Below are 12517 nucleotides of genomic sequence, written 5' to 3' on the forward strand. Positions count from 1 at the left end.
AAAAATTTTAACAACATGCTAGTACGCATCCTGCAAATTATACACACTACAAAAGACAATGAATTTAAAACTGGTACTGACATCAAATACTGCGAATCCTTGACACCAAAACAATTCGCAATTTACCTATCCATATGCCAGCCTGATTTGTAGAGGTGAAAAATCTACACCTGGGCAAACCATACTTTTCAGGGAGAGAGCAATCACTCAGTCACATCAACACGGTAATTGAAATTACCCTTCCACCCATATAACTTATGAACCTATGCTACAGCTAAAACACCATCATCTTAGCCAGATGATGTCCGGTGGGAAACCCGCAAGAAGTCACCAACCACTTAGAGGTTGGAAAATCACTGAGAGTAATCAAGCCCCTACTCCCACTTGCCCACTGGGAGAGACACAGTTCAGACTTCTGCGATCATCGGTCAAGCAGAGAGCAGGACCGGAACCAGAGTGACAGTGAATTTGCTCAGTACGTCTCCCTATCTATATTTTTTTCCTTTTCAGGCTGGCTGAGGTAACAATCACGTATGCAAACAACCAAAACAGCAAAGCAGAGAGGCAAAGCAGATAAGGCAGACAATTAAACTTTTAGATTACAGTAATTATAAATATGCTTGAAGGGTTACTGTGTGTATACTATAAAACAACTTATTACACTCTATATTTTATATCCTCCGGACCAAATACAGATAATGTAGCGTGATTGTTAAACACTTTGCATTCAGGAAATGCAGCTGAAATAGCAGTCTAACCAGTATGGCAGTATATTCAATATGAGAGCTGCGGACAGGCGTGTCACAACAATGCATCAATACTTCAAACATAAAAAAAAGCTATTATGAATGTATTCCTTATCCCTTTCACTGTTCTTTTGTTACCAAGGCAACTAGGGCTGGGCTTTTTGTCACTTTAGGTATAGTAAATAGTGGTAATCACTTCTAGATAGGTGGTTGATATTTCAGCAGAGGGGGAAAAATTAGTAATCACCTCTTTCCTTAAAAATGTATATACCGTGTCATTCACGTCACCGGGCCCAGTTTATACCGTGGGCGTATGGCCGGACGTGAGCACCTATATGTATATATCTATACCTATAACTTCTTTGACCTTCTAAGGTCGGAACCAGGGTGATAACCCAGTGTGAACACCCCCTTTGTACTCTGCTCTGTTTTGTTTCTAGTAGCGCTAGTGCAGTATGAAATAGTTTTTATCAGATACTTGACAGATTCTAGACACACCCTCTGAATTGGTTAGACCGGACAATACACACAGACAATTAAGGAATTATATACCTGACCGGGTCCGTAGGCTCAGGACTTTCAAACGTGGTCAGTTTAAGGGTTCAGAGAAGACAGCCAACTATCTCCTCCCAGCCGGACGTGAATACAGAAGGTTAGGTAAGATGATATATTTTCTCACCAGGTCTCGAGCTGCAGTCTCGTCCCGCTGGAAAGACGTCCGTCCTGGGGGGAGATTTTGTTGCGGCTGTGATCATCTGGTATCGTCCTGAGCCCCACTGTTTGAGCGCCAACTGATGATTCTGTCACACTAAGGTGCGACCCGTCTTAATTGTCTGTGGCCGAATTGTAGCTTTGGCACAAGGTATACGTATACTCGAGAAAAGAATACACAAGACAAGAGGGTATCGTGTCAGTATGATTCTTCTCTGTCTTTAATCAAACGTGTACAGCTTTTATAACAGAATTTGAGCTACATCATCAGTTACATCATGGACATGTTTCCAGTTACTATTTGCTTTTCCCAGGTCGCTACACAATCATTATGTACATTTCTGGGTTACCGTTTACTGCTCCCATATTGCTAAACAATACTTATATACACAAGTATTGTTTTCTAGCTTGGCTTACCCTGGTCCACCCAGTTTATTCAATATTTGATGAAGCTTAGGTGAGTGATACCATACAGAAACAACTCTAAGAAAATATAAGAAAATCAGAAGTATCTTAAAGCAACATGATCCCAATATCCAGCAAAGCGTCCATATAGTGATACAGTTTTGATTCTTGTATATATTCATGTGCCATATATTCTTCCCTTAACAAATGCCATAAAGAAAAATAAATCAAAACTCCAAAATAGACCACCACATCAAAACCCTGACATGGTCAGCCCATTCTCGAGACCTAAACCCTATTGAAAACCTGTGGAATGTAATCAAGAGGATGATGGATAGTCCCAAGCCATCAAACAAAGAAGAACTGCTTAAATTTTTGCCCCAGAAGCAGTGTGAAAGGCTGGTGGAAAGCATGCCAAGACGCATGAAAGATAAGATTAAAAATCATGGTTTTTCCACAAAATATTGATTTCTGAACTCTTCCTGAGTTAAAACATTAGTATTGCTGTTTCTAAATGATTATGAACTTTTTTTCTTTGCATTATTTGAGGTCTGAAAGCACCGTTTTTTTATTATGACCATTTTTCTTTGTCACATAAAAAATACAACATTTATTGCTTGGAAATTCGGAGACATGTTGTCAGAAGTTTAAAGACTAAAAGAACAGTTTACGTTTTACTCAAAAATATACCTATAAAGGGATAAATCAAACAAACCGAACATTTGAAAGTGGTCTCTTAATTTTTGCCAGAGCTGTATGTTTCAAATTTCTGTAATTGTATTTACCTGAAATGTGGGACTAGAATATCTTTATATCAGTTCACTACTTAAAAAAAATAGAAAATCATTGTCCTTTTCAAATATCCACTGCAAAAAAATCACATACAGAATTTAAATGTTTTCTTCCTTCCTTTGTTGCTGAATCATAAAAAAAAATTGCTTCTGAATAAATATAGCTGTAAAGACATTTAAATCGCGGCCAAACACAGATTCTCCACTTTGCCGCATTACTGCTAAAAGTAATCATTGATTGCTCTGCACAGCTTGAGTTTATCCAGGACATAGAGTTCTACTACATAAAAATACAATACAGCACATAATAAAACAGATTAAGGAAAGCATTTCCAAACTCTAGTATTGTCTGAAAAAGGACCAGGATGTTTCGCATACTGATTGTAGCCCTGTCAGTGAACAAAACGACTGGAACCACCAAGCAACAATAAACACTATGTAGGCAACGCCACGCGCCTAATCAATACAGCTATTGTACAGAATGAACAATTTGGTATGTGACAATTGCAATGTTTTGCCAAATAGAAAACATAAGCCAAAAAAACCCTCCAAAACTGATATTATTGTATCATTCAAAGGGAATACGATATTTAAAAAAATTTAAAACACAAAAACAGCGCTCACAAAATTAGAAAAGTAATACGAATCATGTCAAAATAGCCATGACCGTTCCCATTTCATGAGTCAACTGAATGCCGCCACAAATATTATAGTCCTTCTTAACTCTACTGCAAATGGTATAAAAAAGAAGAAAAGAGGATATCACTTAGAGGAGCCACAGAGAAAATAACAGACTCTTGCAATTGATACGTGTTGTATTTCCATTCCATATAATGAATGAGTTCCTAACAGAAGTCAAATTCCCATAGAATAACAGAGATTTGTGATTAAAAAAAGGACAGAGCTCACCACGCTTGCTGGTTAGATGAAATGGTTGAGAAGTAGAAAAATGGTGCGCACAGCAAAAGCAATGATGAGGTAGGGAAGATTCAGCAGATCCATTTGGCAATATAAAAAATTGAATCTTTATTAGCAATACATAAAAACAAAAGAATTCATAGAAAAATTAAAAGCCTGACTTGTTTCTGATGCTAGCCACCCTTAGGACCCACTCACACAGGAGTATAACACTGCCGAGTGCTGATGTCTTATTGGACAGCTATCAGCCTTATATTATACTATGGGACAGTGAAGATCTGCAATTATTTTCTCATGCCGATTCGGCATGAGAAAACAATTGCAGAATTCTGCGAGTGGCTATGATATTTCGTTCACTCCTACTCACACAAATCTATGGGAGTGTGTAAAATTTCAGACTGCACTGGGATGTCATCTGATTGCAGTCCGATTACTGCAGATGGGGAAATTACGTTTTCCATCTTTTCTGCACCTATGCTGCAATTCTTTTATGTTTGAGAATCAGATCACAGTTAGATGACACTTGGCTCAAACTCTGACAGAATTTGAGCCCAGTGTTATTAGCATATTCAGCTTGATTCTCTCTTATAAGAGAATATACACAAGTGTGAGCGTACCCTTAATCATAGTATACTGATGATTAAGCAGGAATCTTCCCTTCCTCATTGTCATATTTAAGATGATTGGCAGTGAAAGAAGAAATCAGGTTAGGCACTTAAGGCCCCTTTACATTTAGCGATGCACCAGCGATCCCGACCACAATATGACCCGGTCAGGATCGCTGGTGCATCGCTAAATAGTCACTAGTGAGCTGCCAAACAGGCAGATCTCTAAGCGATGCAGCAGCGATACAGCGGTCGTTACTTACCTTTCAGACGAAGCGATCCTGACGCCCTCCCGGCTGCGTCCACGCGTTGCTCATCGGCGCCAGCAGGAAGCGCCCAATGAGAAATGGAGCTGCGCGATCTCGCGTGATCGCGACAGACAGCGGGGGAGCCGGTCGGAGGTAAGTATCACACATAGCGATATCGCTAGCATTATCGCTGCTGCGTCACCAAATCGGTGATGCTTTAGCGATATTGCTAGCGATATCGCTACGTGTAAAACCCCCTTTAGAGTATGCCCTGATCCTATGGGAAAAGCAAATAGCTACATTTTAGTCTCCTCTTCCTTCCTTCTTTGCAATTTCTCTTTTCTTCCTTATAGACTAATAAATGCATGAAGTTAAAAATAAAGAAAAACTTATACTCATCTCACCACTAACCTGTCTGGTCCCACCACTGTCAACTCTTTCTACCCCTATTCTGCACCACATCTTCCAGCCTGTTCACTCCAGTCCTCATAGACAACAGCATATTGCATATTGTGACATGATGGAATTGCGACATACAGTGACCTCTGAGGCCCAGTCATGGTCTAAAGCAGTGATGTAACTACAAAGTTATGGGCCCCATTGCAAACTTTTAAATGGGGCTCCCCATGCCAAAATACACGCACATTTCCGCACCGTACACCTCGTACATGTGCGGCTCCACTCCACACACCTCGTACATGCGTGGCAGGGACCACGCCTGAGAGGTCACTATTTCTGTAATATCATAACATGCCACATGCAGTAACAGAAGAGGCCTACTTGCATTCTAAAGTACTGGGCTAAAGAGAACATATGGCTTGTGGTGGAGAAATTAAGAGTTGGACCAGATGGCGGCAGTGACTAGACTTTTTTTCTGCTTTTCAAACTTTTGCTGTTTGTTTATGGTTCAGGCGTATGGCAGTCATCTAATCACCAATTTACTCAATTCAAGGTAAGTGAATTTCATAGAATCGTAGAGTTGGAAGGGACCTCCTGGGCCATCTGGTCCAACCCCATGCTCAAAGCAGGATTCGCTAAATCATCCCAGTCAGATGTCTGTCCAGCCTCTGTTTGAAGACTTCCATTGAAGGAGAACTCACCACTTCTCGTGGCAGCCTGTTCCACTCATTGATCACTCTGTCAAAAAGTTTTTTCTAATATCTAATTTGTATCTCCTCCCATTCAGTTTCATCCCATTGCTTCTAGTCTTTCCTTGTGCAAATGAGAATAAAGTTGATCCTTCTACAATGTGACAGCCCTTTAGATATTTGTAGACAGCTATTAAGTCTCCTATCAGTCTTCTCTTTTGCAAACTAAACATTCCCAAATCCTGCAACCTTTCCTAATAAGACAGGGTTTGCAGACCGGTCACCATTCTGGTCGCTCTTTTCTGAACTTGCTCCAGTTTGTTGATGTTTTTTTTAAAATGTGGTGCCCAAAACTGGACACAATATTCCAGATGAGGTCTGACCAAAGAGGAGTAGAGGGAAATAATGACTTCACGTGATCTAGACTGTATGCTTCTGTTAATACATCCTAGAATTGCATTTGCCTTTTTTGCTGCTGCATTACACTGTTGACTCATATTCAGTCTGTGATCTATTAGTATACCCAAGTCTTTTTCACATGTGCTGTCACTTAGCCCTATTCTTCCCATTCTGTATATGCTTTCTTCATTTTTATTGCCCAGATGTAGTACTTTGCATTTCTCCCTGTTAAAAACCATTCTGTTAGTTGCTGCCCACTTCTCCAGTTTATTTATATCTTTCTGAATCCTCTCTCTTCTCTAGTATTAGCTATCCCTCCTAGCTTTGTGTCATCAGCAAATTTAATCAGTTTACCATCAATTCCTTCATCTAAATCATTGATAAAGATGTTGAACAATACAGGGCCCAGGACAGAGCCCTGTGGTATCCCACTTGAGACATTCTTCCAACTGGATGTGCAGCCATTTACGACCACTCTTTGGGTCCGATCACTAAGCCAGTTATTAATCCACCTAACAGTTACCTTGTCCATTCCATACTTAGTCATTTTTTCAATAAGGATTGTATGAGATACTTTGTCAAATGCTTTGCTGAAGTCAAGATATACTATATCTACAGCATTTCCCTGATCCACCCAATCAGTGATTCCGTCATAGAAGGAAATTAAGTTAGTCTGACATGACTTATTAGTTACAAACCCATGCTGACCTTGTTTAATCACTTTATTCCTATCCAGGTACTGACATACATGTTGTTTAATAATTTGTTCAAAGATCTTTCCTGGTATAGAAGTCAGACTCACCGGCCTATAGTTGCCTGGGTCCACCTTCTTCCCCTTTTTGAAGTTAGGAACAACATTTGCTCTTCTCCAGTCTTCTGGGACTTCTCCTGTTCTCCAAGAATTTTCAAAGATTATGGAGAGGGGTTCAAAAATTTCTTCTGCTATCTCCTTCAGTACTCTGGGGTGTAATTCATCTGGACCTGGAGACTTGAATTCATTTAGGTTAGCTAAGTGTTTCCTCATTATCTTTCTGTTTATAGATATCCTGGATTCTTCTATTCCCTTAATATGACAATAAAGAACAGTTGATGTTACATTTCCTTTCTGAGAGAAAACAGATGCAAAGTAGGAATTTAAAAGTTCGGCCTTCTCAACATCCTGTCTTACCATTTCATTATTTTCATCCTGTAAAAATCCTATAGCATCTTTGACTTTTCTTTTACTTTTGACATATCCCCAAAATCCTTTATTATTGCTTTTGACATCTCTTGCAAGCCTCAATTCATTGTCAGCTTTAAGAATCTGATTTGTGCCCTGCAGGTTCTGCAGACAGCATGATATTCTTCTTTAGATATGCCTCCCTCTTTCCATCTTATAAACATTTTTTTCTTCCTTTTTAGCATGTGCTTAAGTTCTGTGTTCATCCATCCTGGCTTCCTTAAATGCTTCATATTCTTCCCTCTTTTCGAAATTGTTAACAATTGTGCTTTGAGAATTTCATTTTTCAAGATTTCCCATCCTTCCTGGACATTTTTGTCTTTAAGGATATCCAGCCATTGGATCCCTCCAATTCTCTTTCTGAATCCCTTAAATCTGCCTTTCTGAAATCTAACCTTGTCGTCTGAGTCTTCACAGGTCTTCCTCCTCTAGTTATCCAAAATTCTAAAATAGCATGGTCGCTACCTCCTAGGGTCCCAGCCACTTTTACCTTCTCAACCATTTCCTCCCTGTTTATAAGGATTAGATCCAAGGTAGCAGTTACCCTTGTTTTCTCCCCTACCTTTTGGAAGATAAAGTTGTCAGCAAGAGAGGATAAGAATTTCCTTGACCTGTTAGTTTTGCCTGAGAGAGATTGCCAACAAATGTCTGGATAGTTGAAATCTCCCATGACAACTATGTCATATTTTTTGAAGAACTTGGCCATTTGATGCATAAAGTGCTCATCCATATCTTCAGCTTGCACAGGCGGCCTGTAGTAAATGCTTACAATGGTGTCCTTTCCATTGTTCTGTCCTTGTATTCTTACCCAAACAGTTTCCACAGATCTCACAGTCTCTGAAGCTTCAATCTCTGTGCAGATATACGTGTTTCTAACATACAATGTGACACCTCCTTCTCGTTTATCAAGTCTGTTTCTTGCAAAAAAGTTGTATCCTTCTAGTCTTGTATTCCAATCATGTGTATTGTACCACCAAGTTTCAGTGATTCCAATGACATCATATTTCTTTTCCTGCATTAGTAGTTCCAATTCTCCTTGTTTGTTGCCCATGCTTTGTGCATTTGTATAGAAACATTTTAGTGTGTGATTGGTTTCTCTTTCTCCAATATTTGTATTAATTAGATTTGTTTGTCTTTGTTCTTCCTTTCCACTTCTAATAGCAGAGTTCTCAATAGTATTTGTCAGGTGTATGGCTTTTTCTGGTCTTTTGCTTCCCTTCCCATGTTGTTCTAGTTTAAAGCTCTCCTTACCAGTGTAGCAAGGCGACTTCCAAATACATGTTTTCCAGTCTTCATGAGGTGCACCCCATCTCTAGCAAGTAGTCCATCGTAAAGGTAATTCACTCCGTGATCCATAAATCCAAATAGTTGCTGACGGCACCATCGACGTAGCCAGTTGTTCACCTGCAGAATCTTATTCCACCTCCTTGTTCCATGGCCATCCACTGGGAGGATGGAAGAGAAGACCACCTGTGCTCCCAGTTCTTTCACTTTCTTGCCTAAGTCATCAAAGTCTCTGCAGATGGTTTCCAGGTCGTTTCTTGCGGTGTCATTTGTCCCCACATGTAGTAGCAGGAATGGGTAGTCATCTGTAGGTCTGAAGAGTCCTGATATCCTGTCAGACACATCTTTAATTTTTGCACCTGGAAGACAGCACATTTCTCTTGAAGTTATATCCGGTCTGCAGATAGCGGCCTCTGTTCCTCTCAACAGGGAATCCCCCATGACCACCACTCTCCTTTTCTTCTTCACAACATTTTTCTTTCTCCATCCAGGAGGACTCTGAAGGCGTACAAGGTTGCTGTTTGTGGGCAAAGTCTTATCCTGATGTATTTCTTCATTGTTTTCCTGCGTGAGAGCCTGGTTCCTGAGAAGTATGGGTGCTGACTGGCTCCTGATCCTCCTGCTTCTCTGGGTCACATGTCTCCATTCCTCTGTTTCTTCAGGTGCACTTTCGAATTTCTTCTCTTTCTGTAACATGAAGAGATAATTCTGCTCTGTCTAAGAACTTTTCACCTTCCTTAATGATCTTCAACGTAGCTAACCTCTCTTCGAGATTTTGCAACTTTTCCTCCAACAGGGACACAAGCTTGCATTTGTGGCATGTGAAGTTTGGCTTTTCCACTGGTAAGTCTGTGAACATGTAGCAAGAAATGCAGCTCACCAAATGGCTCCTGGCCTCTTCCATACTGAGATTTCTTAAAACAATGAAAGATGAGCCAAAAGATTTCCTCTTTTCAGCTGCAACAGCCAAAACCCAGTGATCATTGAGCTCGCGGAGACTCTTCACTTATCCCAGAAGGCACTGGGAATATGCAAATGATCTCCTCAAGACTCTTCCCCTGGTTTTCCGATTTAATATTTTCAGCTGCAACGGCCAAAACCCAGTGATCGTTGAGCTCGCGGAGACTCTTCACTTATCCCAGAAGGCACTGGGAATATGCAAATGATCGCCTCAAGACTCTTCCCCTGGTTTTCCGATTTCCTCTTTTCAGCTGCAACGGCCAAAACCCAGTGATCGTTGAGCTCGCGGAGACTCTTCACTTTTCCCAGAAGGCACTGGGAATATGCAAATGATCTCCTCAAGACTCTTCCCCTGGTTTTTGGTTAATAAATTTGTATTCTCATTAAAAAAATATACGCAATTACTGCTGCAGGAAATAAAACCTTTTTCAATTTAAATATATTAACAATTTTGCTCTATTCAAAAGCTATGTACCTTTGCTGTTTAGCTTAGCTCCCCCTAGTGTTAATATTGCTAGTCGCTATGTCCGTTTTCACTTCTAGTGGCTGAGCATGTGCAATTCTCTCTCTCACACTTTGAAGCAAGCTGCTCCTTCAGCCGTCCAGTAGACTAGGATCCGTCCACATCAGTATCTTTTCTGCCTGTCCTTCAACTTTTCTGTGCCGGAAGTTTGAGTTCTGATGTGACTAGGCACAGATGGTCCCAACTGTCACCAGGGCAGGGTCTTTGCGCTAAAGCAAATAATTATACACTGCTCAAAAAAATAAAGGGAACACTAAAATACCACATCCTAGATCTCTCTGAAGTTTTTATTCATTGCATAGTGGAATGTGTTCAGAACAATAAAACATAACAATTATCAATGTAAATCAAAATTAATATCCCATGGAGGTCTGAATTTGGAAGGATACTCAAAATCAAAGTGGAAAATCAAATTACAGGCTGATCCAATTTCAGTGGAAATGCCTCATCATGACAAGGAAAAGATGCTCAGTATTGTTTGTGGCCTCCATGTGACAGTATGACCTCCCTACTGTACAACACCTGGGTTTGCCCCTGATGAGGCAGCAGATGGTCTCCTGAGAGATCTCCTCTGACCCGGACTAAAGCATCCTCCAACTACTGGATAGTCTAAAGTGCAAAGTGACGTTGGTGGATGGAGCAATACATGATGTCCCATATGTGCTCAATCGGATTCAGGTCTGGGGAATGGGCGGGCCAGTCCATAGCTTCAATGCCTTCATCTTGCAGGAACTGCTGACACACTCCAGCCACATGAGGTCTGGCATTGTCCTGCATTAGGAAGAACCCAGGGGCAATTGCACCAGCATATGGTCTCAAAAGGGGTCTGAAGATCTCATCTCGGTACCTAATGGCAGTCAGGCTACCTCTGGCGAGCACATGGCGGGATGTGTTTCCCTCCAAAGAAATGCCACCCCACACCATTACTGACCCACTGCCAAACCGGTCATGCTGAAGAATGTTGCAGGCAGCAGATTGTTCTCCATGGAATCTCCAGACTCTATCACGTCTGTCACGTGTACTCAGTGTGAACCTGCTTTCATCTGTGAAGAGCACAGGGCGCCAGTGGCGAATTTGCCAATCCTGGTGTTCTGTGGCAAATGCCAAGAGTCCTGCACGGTGTTGGGTTGTGTGCACAACCCCCAGCTGTGGATGTCGGGCACTCAGACCATCCTCATGGAGTTGGTTTCTAACTGTTTGTGCAGACATATACACATCTGTCGCCTTCTGTAGGTCAATTTGCAGGCCTCTGGAAGTGCTCCTCCTGTTCCTCCTTGCACAAAGGCGGAGGTAGTGGTCCTGCTGCTGGTTTGTTGCCCTCCTATGGCCCCCTCCACGTCTCCTGGTGTACTGGCCTGTCTCCTGGTGGTGCCTCCAGCCTCTGAACACTACGCTGACACACACACAGCAAACCTTCTTGCCACAGCTCGCATTGATGTGCCATCCTGGATGAGCTGCACTACCTGAGCCACTTGTGTGGGTTGTAGAGTCCATCTCATGCTACCACAAGTGTGAAAGCACAACCAACATTCAAAAGTGACCAATATATCAGCCAGAAAGCATTGGTACTGAGATGTGGTCTGTGGTCCCCACCTGCAGAACCACTCCTTTATTCAGTGTGTTTTGATAATTGCCAATAATTTCCATCAGTTGTCTGAGTGTTGCTTCCTAAGTGGACAGTTTGATTTCACAGAAGTTTGATTTACTGGGAGTTATAATATGTTGTCCAAGTGTTCCCTTTATTTATTTGAGCAGTGTAATTAAAAAATTCATACATACTGTAACAAAGTGTTTTAACACTTTTGCAGGAGCCAGGTGCTGCATTAGTAAAGCAATTACTAACTGCTTTGTCTTTTCAGTCACTGCATATGTAGAATAGAGCACTTATGTGGAGTTTATCATGAATGGCTGCGATCAGCATAGTCTGCATCTGAGATCATAGCCTTTATATGCTGATCGCAGCCACTCATGATAAACTTCCTGTGAAGGATGGCACTGGAGATATCACACAGAATCACACCAATGTCACCACATGTGAAAAACTCACATCTTGCCATCCCATCTTATGTCACTATTATGTCCGAGGAATCACGTGGTACGCTGTTCTCACTTGCACCAGCGTGATGTTCCACACCCCCTGGGGACACATAAGGTCAGCTTTGCACAGTTTTACATAAACACCCCTTATCCACATGGGTCCAGATAGGCACATGGAGTGAGAGGATGTGGCCCACGCAGTCGCTGACATGGCATCACAGTTGCTCACAGCCCTGACACGCCCCCTTCACTAGCACCAGCGAAACAGCACCTGAACAGCCTGGTAGGAATGCCACCAGTTCCTTCTTAGGTATAAGCCCGGTCTGTTAAAGGGATTATATCAGTCCAGAAACTAGCCCAAGGAAGCATGGAAAGTTAAGTCGAGAACACGAAGGTGAGCATTCGTGGATCGAGTCAAAAGAGCAGGCCAATTAAATTATATATTTAATTACCTTAAGGGCACAATAGAAAAAACACTATATACACAACGGTTATACACATACAATGGTCAGACATGCAAATACAATAGTTGTAGAATAAAGTATGCAGAATATAAGAGCTCGCTTGGCTGGCTTGTGGAGGA

This window comes from Dendrobates tinctorius, unplaced genomic scaffold (genome assembly GCF_039654945.1).
Source record: "Dendrobates tinctorius isolate UK_male_01 unplaced genomic scaffold, ASM3965494v1 ptg000064l, whole genome shotgun sequence".
NCBI lineage: Eukaryota > Metazoa > Chordata > Amphibia > Anura > Dendrobatidae > Dendrobates > Dendrobates tinctorius.